At 34.6% G+C, this 14711-nt stretch overlaps 1 protein-coding gene and 1 long non-coding RNA gene across 2 annotated transcripts in view; both read right to left on the bottom strand.

The window, feature by feature from the left end:
• LOC116419433 overlaps window positions 1-562 on the bottom strand; it is a 31194-nt gene extending 30632 nt beyond the window's left edge. Inside the window, exon 1 of the long non-coding RNA XR_004229747.1 lies at window positions 492-562. This is a non-coding gene — a long non-coding RNA (uncharacterized LOC116419433). The remainder of the gene's footprint in view (window positions 1-491) is intronic.
• Window positions 1-14711, bottom strand: part of WNT5B (Wnt family member 5B) — a 137700-nt gene that overhangs the window by 93759 nt on the left and 29230 nt on the right. The window lies entirely within an intron of this gene.

Genomic DNA, 14711 nt, shown 5'->3' with positions numbered 1-14711 from the left:
GCTATTTTTATTTTCTAATTAAAACATTATATTGGAAAAAATCAGAATAATTTCACTACAGAGGCTGAAACTCCATACCTAGACTACATTCTTTTGCTTGACAGATAGAATTAAAGCTTGATCATTCCAAGGGCAGAGTTTTTGGCTATGGTAGTTATGCCACTAATATTTTTTCACTTATTAAAGTGATGTTGTCAAGGGTACTAATAAATAAGATCAACTTAAAGCTCCTGTTTGATTCTTCGGCTATGAGCTATTATTTGGAAACAGATATCAGCACAGTTCTTGTTGGGCAACTCTAAACTCTATTTGTCCTAGATACAGGGTTTATGAAATCCAAAATTAGGGGAATTTTGATAGCATATAAAAAGACAAGAGCAATGAGAAATTAAACACTTGTGAAGCAGCTAGGTGGAGCATTGGATAGAGTCCTGGGCCTAGAGTCAGGAAGATTCATGTTCTTGAGTTCAAATATGACCTTAGATACTTACTGGTTGTGTGACTCTGGCTAAGTCACTCAACTCAGATTGACTCAATGTCTTCATCTGTAAAAATGAAGAAGGAAATGGCAAACTATTATCTCTGCCAAGAAAAGCTAAAATTAGAATCACAAAGTGAGACATGACTGAAAAACAACTTCGAAACAACAAAGCATCAAATACAAGGTCATACATATTAAGTATTAGCATAATATTTTCTATAATAAATAAAAAAATATCAACAGCATAACCATAGGGTTAATGTGAAAGATACTATGCTAAGAAAATCCAGTACCCTATAATAGCAAGGTAGTAGTAGAGAGCTGAATAGTAGTAGAGAGCTAGTAAAACTTCCTTGCTTTTAGGGTTTCAACCTGACTTTTGCATGAAGTTATTTCAGAGGGGCTTAAGAGTTTCCTGAAGCACCATACTGTAGCACACAACATAAAGTCAGGAAACCTGTATTGAAATACTAGAGAGTAATAATCTATATCATTTATATTCCTCATAAAAATATTGCAAGGATGAACTCACAGATCTTATAAAGGGCTTTGAACTATCTTCCCTTTCTTGGATAGGAAGCATGGCAAGCGTCCAAGGGAAAAAAAAGCTACATGAGCAGCATTTTTGCTAACAATCAATCAAGTAACTTTCACTGGGGATACACAGATGAAAGGGTCTCAGTAACCAAAGAGCTCACATTCTATTGAGATTATAACAAAATAACTTGTATTGGATAAAAGGTTTAAAGAGGAAAGTTCAGAGTGCTGGGCTTGGAATCAGGAAGACCTGAATTTAAATCCTGCCTCTGACATTTACAAGCTCTGTGTCCACAAGCAAATCTCTCTAAGCCTCAGTTGACCCATTTATAACGTGATGTTGGAGTAGATGGTTTATAAGGACTTTTTCAGATCCAAATCTGTGATCCTCTGATATACCTTAACAGCCACCCAGTACAGCTCTTTTCATTTATTAATTTACATTTTTTATTCATTTTAAACAAATTCAAAATGAAAAAAGAAAAAAGAACATTTTTATGTATACAGCAGAACATGAGATGATCTGATATAAAATCATCAATTTCCACTTCATGAAAACTTATATTAAAATTCTATATGCACATAGTATATTTCCACAAGCATTCTCTTCCTAACAGCAATATTTTCAAGGCAGCTCATGCTCTCCAAATAATTTAGAATGCTCCTTACATAAAGATTATAATTTTCATGTTTGGAGTTTTTACTTCTTTCAAGTAAAAACTTTTTGTCTATTAATAAGAATGGTTCTTTTGCTTAGAATAAGTCAATAACAAGTTTTCAATATTCTTAAAAATTTACATTTTTACGTTCAAAACAGTCCTAAAACTTCTTTAATACTAATACAATAGATTTCTTTTAAATTTTTTATTGTGAGCTTAATGTTAAATAAAAGGTAACTACGTTTCCAGATACCAAAGTAGAATAGAAAAAGAAAATTCTTTCTAAGTTGGCCTATTCTGTTTCTGTGAATCTCTAAATGTAAGAAAGTTTTACTTTCTATTAGGTCAAAATTTGCCTCTTTGCTACTTTCATATGTAATCCTTCTACCAGGAGACAACTCTTCAGATACTTGAGGAGAGTGATTATGTCTGCTGCTACTTCATTCTCTCCCATAGCCTCTGGTCTAAGACTTTTACTACCCTTTCTAGATAAAATCACACTTAGGTTATAGTCAAAGGCAAAAGATAAACATATTGATATGAACAAGAACCCCAAGTATTGATTTAAAATGGTACAAACCCTCTACTGGGTCTATATCCCAAAGAGATCATAGAAGAAGGAAAAGGACCCATATATGCAAAAATGTTTGTGATGACCCTTTTTGTAGTGGCAAGAAACTGGAAACTAAGTGGATGCCCATCATTTGGAGAATGGTTGAGTATGTTATGGTATATGAATGTTATGGAATATTATTTTCTATAAGAAATGATGAGCAGATTGACTTTAGAAAAGCTTTGAAAGACTTACATGAACTGATACTGAGTGAAGTGAGCAGAAATAAGAAAACATTATAATAGTAACAACAAAATTATGTGATGATCAACTGTAATGAACTTGGCTCTTTTCAACAATGCAAATGTTACAAGGCAATTCCAATGGAAGTAGGATGGAAAATACCATGCACATCCAAAGAGAGAACTGTGGAGAATGAATATGGAATGAAGCATAGTATTTTCACCTTTCTTGTTATATGTTTTTCTTTCTTGTAGTTTTCCCCCTTTTGATCTGATTTTTCTTGCACAACATGACAAGTATGGAAATATATTTAAAAGGATTACACATATTTAACCTATATCAGATTATTTGCTGCCTTGAGGAGAAGGGAGGTAAGGAAGGGAGGAAGTAAAATTTGCACCACAACATTTTATAGAAATGAATGTTAATATACTTTAATATATTTAACATGTATTGCCCCCATGCCATCTGGGGGAGGGGATGGGAGGAGGGGAAAAATTGGAACAAAAGATTTTGCAATTGTCACTGCTGAAAAATTACCTATGTATATATCTTGTAAATAAAAAGCTACACTAATAACAAAAAAAATTAATGTTAAAAATCATCTTTATATGTATTTAGAAAAATAAAATACTATTGAGAAATAAATAAATAAATCCAATGGTACAAACCTTTGTATTTCTTCTAGGATCTTTTTATCCCAGGAGTTTAAGGCTTCTAAGAAGGCATCACTCATTAATAATAATATCTCAACAATATTAATGCATTTTGCATTTTTAAAAAAGTCTTTTAATAATTGGAGGAATGGAAGTATTGGAAAACTAATGACTGGCCTGTCAAAAAATTAGTATTTGTTGAACTGAACTGAAATCAGTAATAGATTCAAGAAAAGAAATCAATATAGTCTAACCTGTCAATCTCCACACTACAGTGTTGAAGAGATTTTCTGTTAAAATTACCTTAGTATTTTGTATATTTTTAAATGCTCAGCACTCATTTTAAAAAATATAAAAATATCATGAAGAGAATTTCCCGGCATCCCTATGGCTTAGAACTGGCAGTGACATAGATCACATTGCAAAGTGAGAATTATAATTCGGTTCTATGTAGTCAGTTATATGCCTTATTTCAAGTCTTTCTTATTACTGAAAGATTTAATATTCATGATAATATTCATTACCAGAGTCATAGCTAACAACCTAATAGAAGATGGTTTCAGGTAGTTTGAGAGTCAGTGGGTACTAAGCAAACATCTGGGTAAAAGTGCTGGGCAGCCAGATATCAATAAAACATCTGGATGCCATATGTGAACCTAAAACCTCTATAGCCAACAATTCCCATTGCTCTATTTTCAGATACTTCTATACCTTCAAAGGCTTCCCCCCCCTCTTCTTCTGCCAAGATCACTTCACTCATTTACTCCTTTTCCCTATCACAGTTCCCTATTCTGCCTAGGATAACAATCCCATCTGCCTTCTCTGTTCCCTTCTCTCATCTACATCTCTGTTATCTTCCTTTCCCCATTTCAGCCTACACCTGGAAGCATTTTTCCTTTTCCTGCTTGTCCTAAAACTCTCTGCAGAATTCATTTATTTGTAAAGGCTTCTGGTGGACTTCTATCTCTGGAAGGTTTTCTTAAATTTTTCCCAAATTTTCTCTTCACCAATGAAGGTTTCCCACTTAATTTTAGGGTCCCAGTTTGATGTTCAAATTTCCTTTATAAGTATGGCTTAAATTGGTTATGATCTCACTGAATTTTATAGCCTGTTCTTGCTTTCAGTTGAAGTTCAGAAATGTAGCCTTGGCTAACATGGGTGGGGTGTGATGTGGAACCTGTTATTTTATAATTAAAGCCCTTCTGAAAATTCTTTTGCTGGGCAAGATTTCATCTTTAAAATTTTTTTTTCAACAAGGCTACTGAACATATTGCTAAAGCTCCTTAAATGTCATATAAGATATTTGAAAGTAGCTCTAGTTACAGTTAGAATGAACTAAGTCCTTTTTTTAAAAAAAAAATGGGCTAACTTCACACTGATGTAAGATTTCCAATAGTTATGAATTATGAGATCTCTAAAGTCTCTTCCAAGAATCCATGGTTCTATGATTATAGGGATGTAGGATCTCAGAATAGAAGGGACTTTGGTGGTCATTTAGTCCAAATTTTCTACCCAATGGTGAATTACCTTGACAAACATCCCAATAAGTGGTTGTCCACCATCTGCTCGAATGCTTCCAGTGGCAAAGAAACTCACTACTTCATAAAGCAATTAATTCCATTTTTAGACAGCTCCAATTGTTAAGAAATCCATTTTCATACTGACTCAAAACCTGTATCCTAAAAGTTCCACCCTTTTGGTCCTGGTTTCTATGACTCAAGGTAGTGTGGGGAGGAAAAAACCCCAAGCAAATAAATAATCTAAAAAAGCCCTTCCTCAAAATAACATGCAGTGGGAAGACTTGTATGAACTGACATAAGGTAAAGTAAGCAGATCCTAGAATAAAGATATACATGACTACAATAATGTAAATGAATACTAAAAGGAAGCCAAACTCTGAGTAATTATATAGTAATTATAAGGACCAATCTTGGTCCTGGAAAACAAATGATGAAATTCATTCTTCCTTTCAGCAGAGAGTTAGACGGAATATATGTGAGGAATGTTGTATGTACTGTCAGATGTGGTTCTGGGGCTGGTTGTTTTAATTTAATAATCTTTTTTTTTCTTGTAAAATGGAAAGAATTGAGCATTGTCCCTACCAGTGGGGGGGGGGGGTATCAGAGATAAAGGGAGATATTAAGACTGCCAAAATATCATACAACATAGCTGTGTGTGTGTGTGTGTGTGTGTTTCATTCCTCCTTGCATGGGCAGTTCAAACATCTTATTCGTTTCTGGATTTACCTTATTCATTCCAACTTGCTCTCACTCTGGCAGGTCTAAGTTCCTAGAGGTAGACCACTGCAACATAGTTTCATCGACTTCCCTCAGGGTCTTACCCTACTGTTGGATTATACATTTCACCTGCTTACTACTGTAGCTCTCATCCCCCATATCATGTTTTCTTTTTCTACATCCAGACACAAGGTAACACACACACAATGTGTGATATTTAAACAATGAGGCACTCCCAAATATTGATACTTCTAGATTTTAAACATAACCAGTTTACTTGATAAGACAAAAGAAACCTATCATATACAAATAATAAAATACATCACAAGATACACATAAAATCAGATGGTACCATTCCACCAAATATACTCAAAAGCTATGGTGAAGAGCGAGCCCACATTTATAAGCACTAGGAAAGCACAAGGGCAAGGAAGACTTCTATCCTTAGGATAACTCACGCTTTGGGGCTGCTGGTATTATTGGTTCATTCAGGAACCATTCAGTTTCACCATATGAAACTGCTTCTTTGTTTGCTTAACTGTTGACCCTCACCCCTCTTCAGCTGGGGAAACTCTTTTTTTTCCTCACAGTCTTTTAAAGCTCTCAGTTAACTGTCATCCTTAAAAGGGCATTTAGAAACTGTTCGTTTCTCTTAAAACCACAGAAGTGCAAGGCTCTGACTCTCTCTGGGTTATACAGAACAGATCACGTCTTAGTCACAGATCCCAACTTTATGCTCTCCAAACATTCAGTTCACCAGGATACCAAAGCAGGTGCAAATATCCCCTCTGCTTTTCCTTCTCAGGCCAGAAGTGGCAGCAGAGAGCAGCGAACCCTTACGGAAAGCTTCACCTTTCATAATAGATGTGACTAAAGGGCAATAGCTCTCGTTAGAGCTCTTGGCAAATGAAGTTAAGTTTATTCAGCTGAAGCCTTCTATCAGCTGACTGCTTCTGACTGCCACAGCAGGCAGGGTGTGCTAGAGCTAGCTCCAACAAGCTCAAGACAGCCAATTGTTTCATTTTCAATGTCAGCAATTCGAATTCTACAAGTCAAGGCTTGAATTATTGTTTTGATGACTGTCTAGACTTAAGAAAGTGATAGAGAAAATGTTAATAAAGCACATTAAATTTAAAGGTATGTCCTGTGAACAACCCCCACCTTGTAACTCCTTACTAAAAGCTGATTGTTAAACATTTACCAGCACACCAATGCTCACCGGGCAGCTTTTTTTTCTTGCTGACCCTTCAATTTTTCTTTCTTTTCTTCTCTTCCCTCAAACAATTTCTCATTATTTCAGTTTTATAATCTTTAATAATAAAATGTATATATGCAATTTGACATCTTTCTCTTATCTCTTCTTTTGTTTCTTTATGTTCAGATTTATCTGTTTATAAGAGTAAATTGTTCCCAAACAAGTAAGGTATCTTTCAATCTCATTAACAGAAACATACAAGTCCTCAAAAAATTAGATAATGTTTTCTCTAAAACAATCTAAATCACATATGAAAGCTGTTTCTTCATACTCATATATTAACAGAGTATATTATACTTACATTTCTACTCTTTTTAAGCATTAAAATATTTATTCATAACAATCACATGCTATGACAATGACTATAATTTCCTTTACCCCCAAAAGATATTTTTTTTGGTCCCTTTCATTGCTAAACTGCTGTGTTTACCTGAAAGGAACATTATACCTTATACTTTGTTTTAAAAAATGTTCAATCATGCAGGGTGGGAGGAAAACATGGAAATAACAGTGATATAAAAATAAAAATTTATTTTTAAGATAAAACAGTTTTTAAAACTACATATTGATTACAAACAGTATGTTTACCTAATGTTAGAGCAATTAAAGTTAACTGAGTTTTATATATGTTCATTTTTCTACTTGAGGACTCCAGTATGATTTAAGAATGGGAATATAAGTTCCCAAAGCTATTCCCATCGACTGTCAGGGGAAAATGACAGACCCAGAAAATGAGACAATATTGTGAAAGAGATTAAGGATTTGGTTTGTATTTTAAAAGATGGAAATTTGGTACAAAAACAACTTAGAATCATGAGAAAATTGAGAAATAAGAAACAGTTATGGGTATATAGACAAAGGTTAAATATACCATAAAAGCTTAAAAGCGAGAGTAAAGTTAAAGGGTAGAGACAAAGGAAGGTGACCAAATAATTCCAGATCTCAAACTGTATTATGAAGAAGTAATTATCAAAACTATCTGGTACTGGCTAAGAAGGAGAGGTGGATTAGTGGAATAGAATAAGTATACAAGACATAGTAGTCAACGACCATAGTAATCTAGTGTTTGATAAACCTGAAGACCCCTATCTTTGGGACTAGATCTCACTTTTTGACAAAAACTACTGGAAAATAATAATAGGGCACAAACTAGGTAAAGATCAATATCTCTCACCAAAATACCAAGATGAGATCAAAACAGATACATGATTTAAACATAAAGGGTGATACCATAAGGAAATTAAAAGAACAAGGAATAGTCTAGTTGTCAGATTTATGGGGAAGGGAAGAATTCATGACTATACAAGAGAAAGAGAGTATTACAAAATATATAAAGCAAATAATTTTGATTATATTGGGAAAAAGCTTTTTTGATTACATTAAAATAAAAATAAGAAAGTTGGGAAATAATATTTACAATAAGTATCTCAGATAAAGGCAAGATTTCTCAAATATTTAGAGAATGGAGTCAAATTTATAAGAATACAAGCCATTCTCAATGGTAAAAGGATATGAACAGGAAGATTTCAGATAAAGAAATCAAAGTTACCTGTTGGCATATGAAGAAATGTTCTAAATCAAGACTTTTTAAACTTTTTCCACTCATGACCCCTTTTGTCCAAGAAACTTTTTACATGACCCTTGGCATATAGATATATAAATTAGGTGTATAATAAAAAATTTACTCATAAGTCACAAAGAAATTTGTTTTAATTCTTTAATATATATATGTATATATATATACAATTTTACCATTTATTAAAGATGAAAGCAAATTCACACATTAATGAGATCTATGTGCTTGTTTATTTTTACATAAAGAATTAAATCCTGGCAGAATATCTGATACCTTTTACTGATGCCAAATTTTTCATGACCAATTTTTCATAACTCCCCACATTCAGTTATGCAATACCACATGGGGTTACAACCCACAGTTTAAGAAGATTTGCTCTAAATAACTTTTGATCAGAGAAATGCACAATAGAACAACTCTGTGGTACACCCTCAGATCTATCAGATTGGCTTATAGGACAGAAAAAGGTAAAATGATAAACTTTGGAGAAGATGTGGGAAAATTATGCATAATATGCATAATGCATTGTTGGTAGAGTTGTGAACTGACCCAACCACTCTAGAAAGCAATTTGAAACTATGCCCAGAGGGCAATCAAACTGTGTATACCCTTTGATCCAGCAATTCTACTACTAGGCCTGTATTATAAAACAAAACATAAAAAAGGGGAAAGGACTTAAATGTGCAAAAATATTTATAGCAGTCCTTTTCATGGTGGTAAAATATTGAAAACTGAGGGGATACACATCAATTAGGGAGTGACTGGATAACTTGTTTTATATAAATGTAATGGTATACTAGTGTACAATAAGAAATGATGAACAGGCAGATTTCTGAAGAACCTGGAAAGACTTGTACAAAATGATGAAAAGTGAAATGAGCAGAACCAAGAAAACATTGTATGTAGTATTAGCAATACTATGTGATGACCAATTATGAACAACTCAGCTCTTCTGAGGAACACAATGATCTAAGACCAAGTTCAAAAGATTCATGAAGGAAAATACTATCCATATCTAGGTAAAAAAAAAATTGATAGACTTTGAATGCAGATTGAAGCATATTTTTTCACTTAATTCTTTTTCATGGTTTTTTTTTCCTTTTGACCTGTTTTTTTCCCCCACAACTGTTACTAATATGGAAATATATTCTACATGATAGCACATTTATAATGTATATCAAATTATATACCATTTTCAAAAGAGGAGAGGGAAAGAATAAAGAAGAATTTGGAAATCAAAATCTTGTAAAAGTGAAGGTTAAAAAATTGTCTTGACATGTAAGTGGGGAGAAATAATATTAAGAAATATAAATGTTCTAAGAAAAAAAATGAAAAAATTAGAGACGAGGAGAGAGAAGATTGATGGAGTCCAGAGAGAGCAATAACCCTTCCTACCTTCCCATTCTTCTTATACCTTACTCCCTGCCATATACTCTTCAATACAAACAAGACATTCTACTGGACATTTTCTCTGGCTGTCCCGAATGCCCAAAATGTTCTTCCTCCTCATCTCTACTTCGTACCTTCCCTTGCTTCCTTTAAGTCCCATCTAAAATCCCACTTTCAACAAAAAGCCTTTTCAAAGTCTTAATTTTACTGCCTTCCTTCTGTTAATTATTTCCCATTTATTCTGCTTGTTTATACATATGTCTGCAAGTTATCTCCCCTCCCATTATATTGTAAGCTCCTTGATAGCAGACTGTTTTTTGCCTCATTTTGTATCCCCATCCCTTAGCATAATATGAATTTTATCAACTTTACTGCTTGATTAATTTACCTTATCAGCTCCCCTGGGTACAATTACTACATTTACAGATGTAGATCAGATAGAGATGATAAAAATATAAATCCAGCCCTAGTATTTTTCTCAATATCCCCTTCTACATCAGCTTCTGCCTACTGGACATTTTGAACTGGATGTCCTAGAGGCCTCTCAAAATCAATATGCCCAAAACAGAACTCAAATATCTTTCCTTTCAAATCTACCCCATTTCCTACATGTCCCTGTTCCTATCAAGGACACCATCATCCTTCCTGATACACAGGGTCACAATACAGGGTTATCTTCAATACTTCACTCTTACTCACCCCCTTTCCCCATCAATTGTCTAATCTTATCACTTCTTTCCCCATTCCATCTCTACCTCTCCACTAATAGCCTCCTAATATCCCAAGCTCTGTTATCATATCTTACCTGTGCAATAATCTCCATTTTAGTTTCCCTACCTCAAGCCTCTCTACATTCAAAATCATCTTCCAAACAGACACGGCGGTGATTTCTTTAAGACACAGGTATGATCATATTTCCCCTTACTCAATCACCTCTACTTTTTCTCCATTTTTTTTCTCCATTACCTCTAGGATTAAGTATAAAATCCTCTGTTAGCACAGGAATATCCTCATCAATGCTCTTTCCTATCTCCCCAGTATTGTTCACATTACTCCCCTCCATGCAATCTCTGATCCAGACATACTGACTTCCTCTATGCACCATACTCATACCAGTCCATGTTTCTGTTTGTTTTTATTTTTGCACTGGCTTTACTCTAACCTGGAATGCATTTCTTCTTCACCTCTACCTTTTGGGATTCCAGGTTTCTTTTAAGTGTCACCTAATTCACAAAGCCTTCTCTGATCCTGTCCTATCCTTCTAATTAACCATATAATCTTTGCCCAAACTATCTATCTATATGCATCTATCTGTGTATATATACATGTATGCATGTATACACACATATAATCTGTACATATATGCTTATATATGTGCACTCAGATGTGTGTGTGTGTGTGTGTAAAGATATACACATATACATGCTGGGAATGAATACACACACACACACACACACACACACACATGCGGTCTGTCCAGTTGAGAACAGGCATAGTTTCAATTTTGTATTTGTTTCCCAGTATTTAACACAGTGTTTACAGATTGATTAAGTGGTTGAAAAACAAACTTTGTGGTCAGAAACCAAGATATCTCTTGAATCAAGGATCAAGTGGTTACAAGGAAAATAGTTTCCACCCAGAACCAAAGGTGGACTTAAATCCCAGATATAAAGAATCTTGCTTCTTTGGTGGCCATGGGAGAATGAGATTTGGTATTGGAATCAGAATTGAGGAAAGCCTAAACTAATAAGGAAGGGCAGAGATATTCAAGGAAAAGCCAGCCAACTGGCTGGAATTAACCTGGTAAAGGTTAATAATTGCCTTAAATTGAGACAAGCTATCTAAATATGGAAAGACTGTTTACCTGCAACTTACTTTTATACAACTGCATGAAAGTTGTCATTTTTACTTTTTTTACATTCCTGTTGGGTAATAAAGAAAGTAAAACAGAGATCCCTGCATAAGGAGATGATTTGGACCCTACAGGTATCAGTGAAGCTTGGGAGGTTGAAACAAATGACTTAGAATATGACTTCTTACTCAAAAGAAAATAGGGCAGGTAAAGGTGTGTGTGTGTTGGGAGAGGGAGTAGATGTAAAATAACACTTTATATTAAAACATACTCATGTGAAACAAAATCCAGGAACCAGAAAAGGAAACGTAGAAAGCAAAAAATCAAAGGGGATTCAGAAGCAATATTATCATCAGAATGTACTGCAGACTTCTTGTACAAAAAGAAGGAATAGATGAGATATTTGGGAAATTGATCACAATTCTGACAATCCTGGAGTAGAAGGATAACAGTACTGATGACAGCAAGAATGGGGAGCTTGAATTATCTAGATATCTCTTAGAGGTGACAAAGGCAGAGCAGCTAATCATTTCTTGATTTGCTTTAATGGTTATTCTATTCTTCAAAGGTAGAAAAGAAGAATTTCATTCTTCAAAGAAGGAAATTATAGAAGAGACTTACCAACAAAAAAAGAAGTAGGTTGTTGAGTTAGAAATAATGTGAATATTGGAGCAAAATCCTAAAACCAGGAGGCAAATTTGATCTTAGGTAAAACCGAGTCAGTGAAAAGAAGTTTATTTATTTTTTTCAGCAAGTATTAAACATCTGTTAAATATGGAGATACAGATATAGCAAAGGAGATGAATTGAATGAATGAATCATCCCATCTCACCTGAAGTAACTAATTTTATTGGATAAGAACAGTTCTACTAAATAAATTAATCAAATGAATAGATCAAATATTCCATCCCACTCAAAGTAACTATCTTGATGAAATAAGAACAACCCTTTTGAGCCAATCGATTAATCAAAAGCATTAAATTAAAAGTGAACAACCTTATTAACCAAGATGAGAGGAATAGAGTGCTTCAAGTCACTGGCTTAATAAAATAGCAAACCAGGTCTTGGTTCAGCATTTTGGTGGTAAGCCATTCTAGGAAAAAAACAGGACTCTAGCCAAGACCTGAGAAGCCGGAGGAAAGAAGAGTTGGTCCTCTCTCTTCACCTTAAGTAGGGGATGATCTTGTGAACTCTGAAAGGCTGGAAGATTTTTGGACTTGTCATTGGCATCCTATCACTGTTCCCAGAACAGTGTAGTCTGTATGGGGAGCTTTCAACAAACTAAATAGATGGAAGAAAGCTAGCTTCAGGACTGAAGGGGAAATTGAAGGGGACCCCACAAAGAGGAGAAAAGAACCTGTAGCAATCAGGATCTATAGTTACTGCTTTGTTAACATGTACTCCCTAAGTTCTAGCCTACTTCCCCACTGTGAACTCTGTTTTAACTTGTGGGAAAGTATGCCCCTTGTTTGCAGGGGGAGAGCAAGGGGTGGCAGTATTTAGACCAGTTTCTCTTACTAAACCACTTTAATAAATACTCATTTCTAAACACTAATTAAATCTGGTTGGCTAATTGATAACTGATAACTAATAAGAGAAACATATAGTGGCGGGAGAGCTTATGAATGATAATACAACTACCCTAACTCCTCAGACCTGCCTCTAAAACCCTGAGAGGAAATGAATCCAAGAAGCCTAAAAGAACTTATGTTCATCTGGAGGATATTATACAAAAAAAGTTATAATTTGAGGAGGAAATAGAGTGCAAACAATTAGGACAATAAAAAAAGTCTTTCCATAAGCTGTAGCACCTGAGATGAACCTTGAAAAAAGCTAAGAGGTAAAGGTGAGGTGGCAGTGCATGTATCCTCAGGTATGTGAGACAATTCATGTAAAACTATCAGGATGAGAGATGGAATATCAAATTCAAGAAACCACAAATAGGCCAGTTTTGCTGAGGATGCATGCAGGGGAGTAACATGTAATAAGTCTGAAAAAGATAGCCTAGAACTTATGAAGGGCTTTAAATTCCAAGATGAGTCTGTAATTTCATCCTAAAGGCAATAAGGAGCCATTGATGATCTGAAGCAGTAGAGTAACATGGCCAAGAAGTGTGCTTTAGGAATATTAATTTGGCAGGTGTGGATTAATGAGGAGAGAGACTAGAAGCCAAGTTTTGTAATTAGAAAATCACCGTGAGATTCTGAGACTCTAAACAAAGATGATGACTATATAGTAGACATGAGACATGACATAGGGGTAGAATTGACAAGCCTCAGAAATTGATTGACTATTGGAAAGAAACAGAAATTTAAAAGTCAATGGTAATAATAAGATTGTGAAGACTGACTAACTAGAAGGAAGAGAGTTCCCTTAATAGAAAGAGCTAAGATTTTTTTTTTTTTGGGGGGGGAGGAATGATAGGATTTGGGACAAAAGATAACGAATTCCATTTTGGACATGTTGGATTTGAAATGCCTAAAGGACATCTATCCAAGAGCTGAATATGGTTCTGGAAGGATATAGCCAAAACTCAAATAGATCTATGATCTTCCTGACTTGGCACTTCTCTCTAATAATTCAGGTTGCAATCCATCCGTGACTACCTAAACTTTGTGACTCTTGTACAAGTGTTCCCTAACATTTTCCACACATAAAGGGTTTGCTTAACATTGTCCCACTATCACAAGTATATCTGTGGAATACTCTGAATTTCTATAAGTCATCCCTCGCTCTTATCACATGACCAATTCCCTCTTCTCTAGCTACCCACAATGTATGCAACTCTCCATTGTCTTCTCTGTGATACCTATCTTAAGTTTTTCACATGGCCCACATGAACTACATGATCTGCATGGAAGGAACAGGAAGATATGACCACTGAGCCATTACTAGTTATATGAAAGAATTAGTGGAAGTACAAAATACTGGAGAAAGGGAAATGGTGTCCTGATTAAAAAGAAAGAAAAGAAAAAAGGAAAGAGAATAAAACTAGAAAATTAACTCTAATTTAGTGAACTTGAACTTGATTTCCGATAAAATTTAATCCCACTGCTGTTCTTAAATTTATGAACAACTAGAAAAGGAAATGGTGATCAAAAAGTGTCAGTATGGCTTCATCAGGAACAGGTCATACAAGACCAAACTTAATTTTTTTTTCACAGAGTTACTAGTCTGTTAGATGAAAGAAATGGAGTGGATTGTGCTTTCTAAGATCTTTGCAAAACATCTGACAAAGTTCCTCATGCTACTTTTTTCTTTTTAAAATATCTT

This window comes from Sarcophilus harrisii, chromosome 5, assembly GCF_902635505.1.
Source record: "Sarcophilus harrisii chromosome 5, mSarHar1.11, whole genome shotgun sequence".
Classification (NCBI taxonomy): Eukaryota; Metazoa; Chordata; class Mammalia; order Dasyuromorphia; family Dasyuridae; genus Sarcophilus; species Sarcophilus harrisii.
This window is presented reverse-complemented; position numbering and strand designations above follow the sequence as displayed.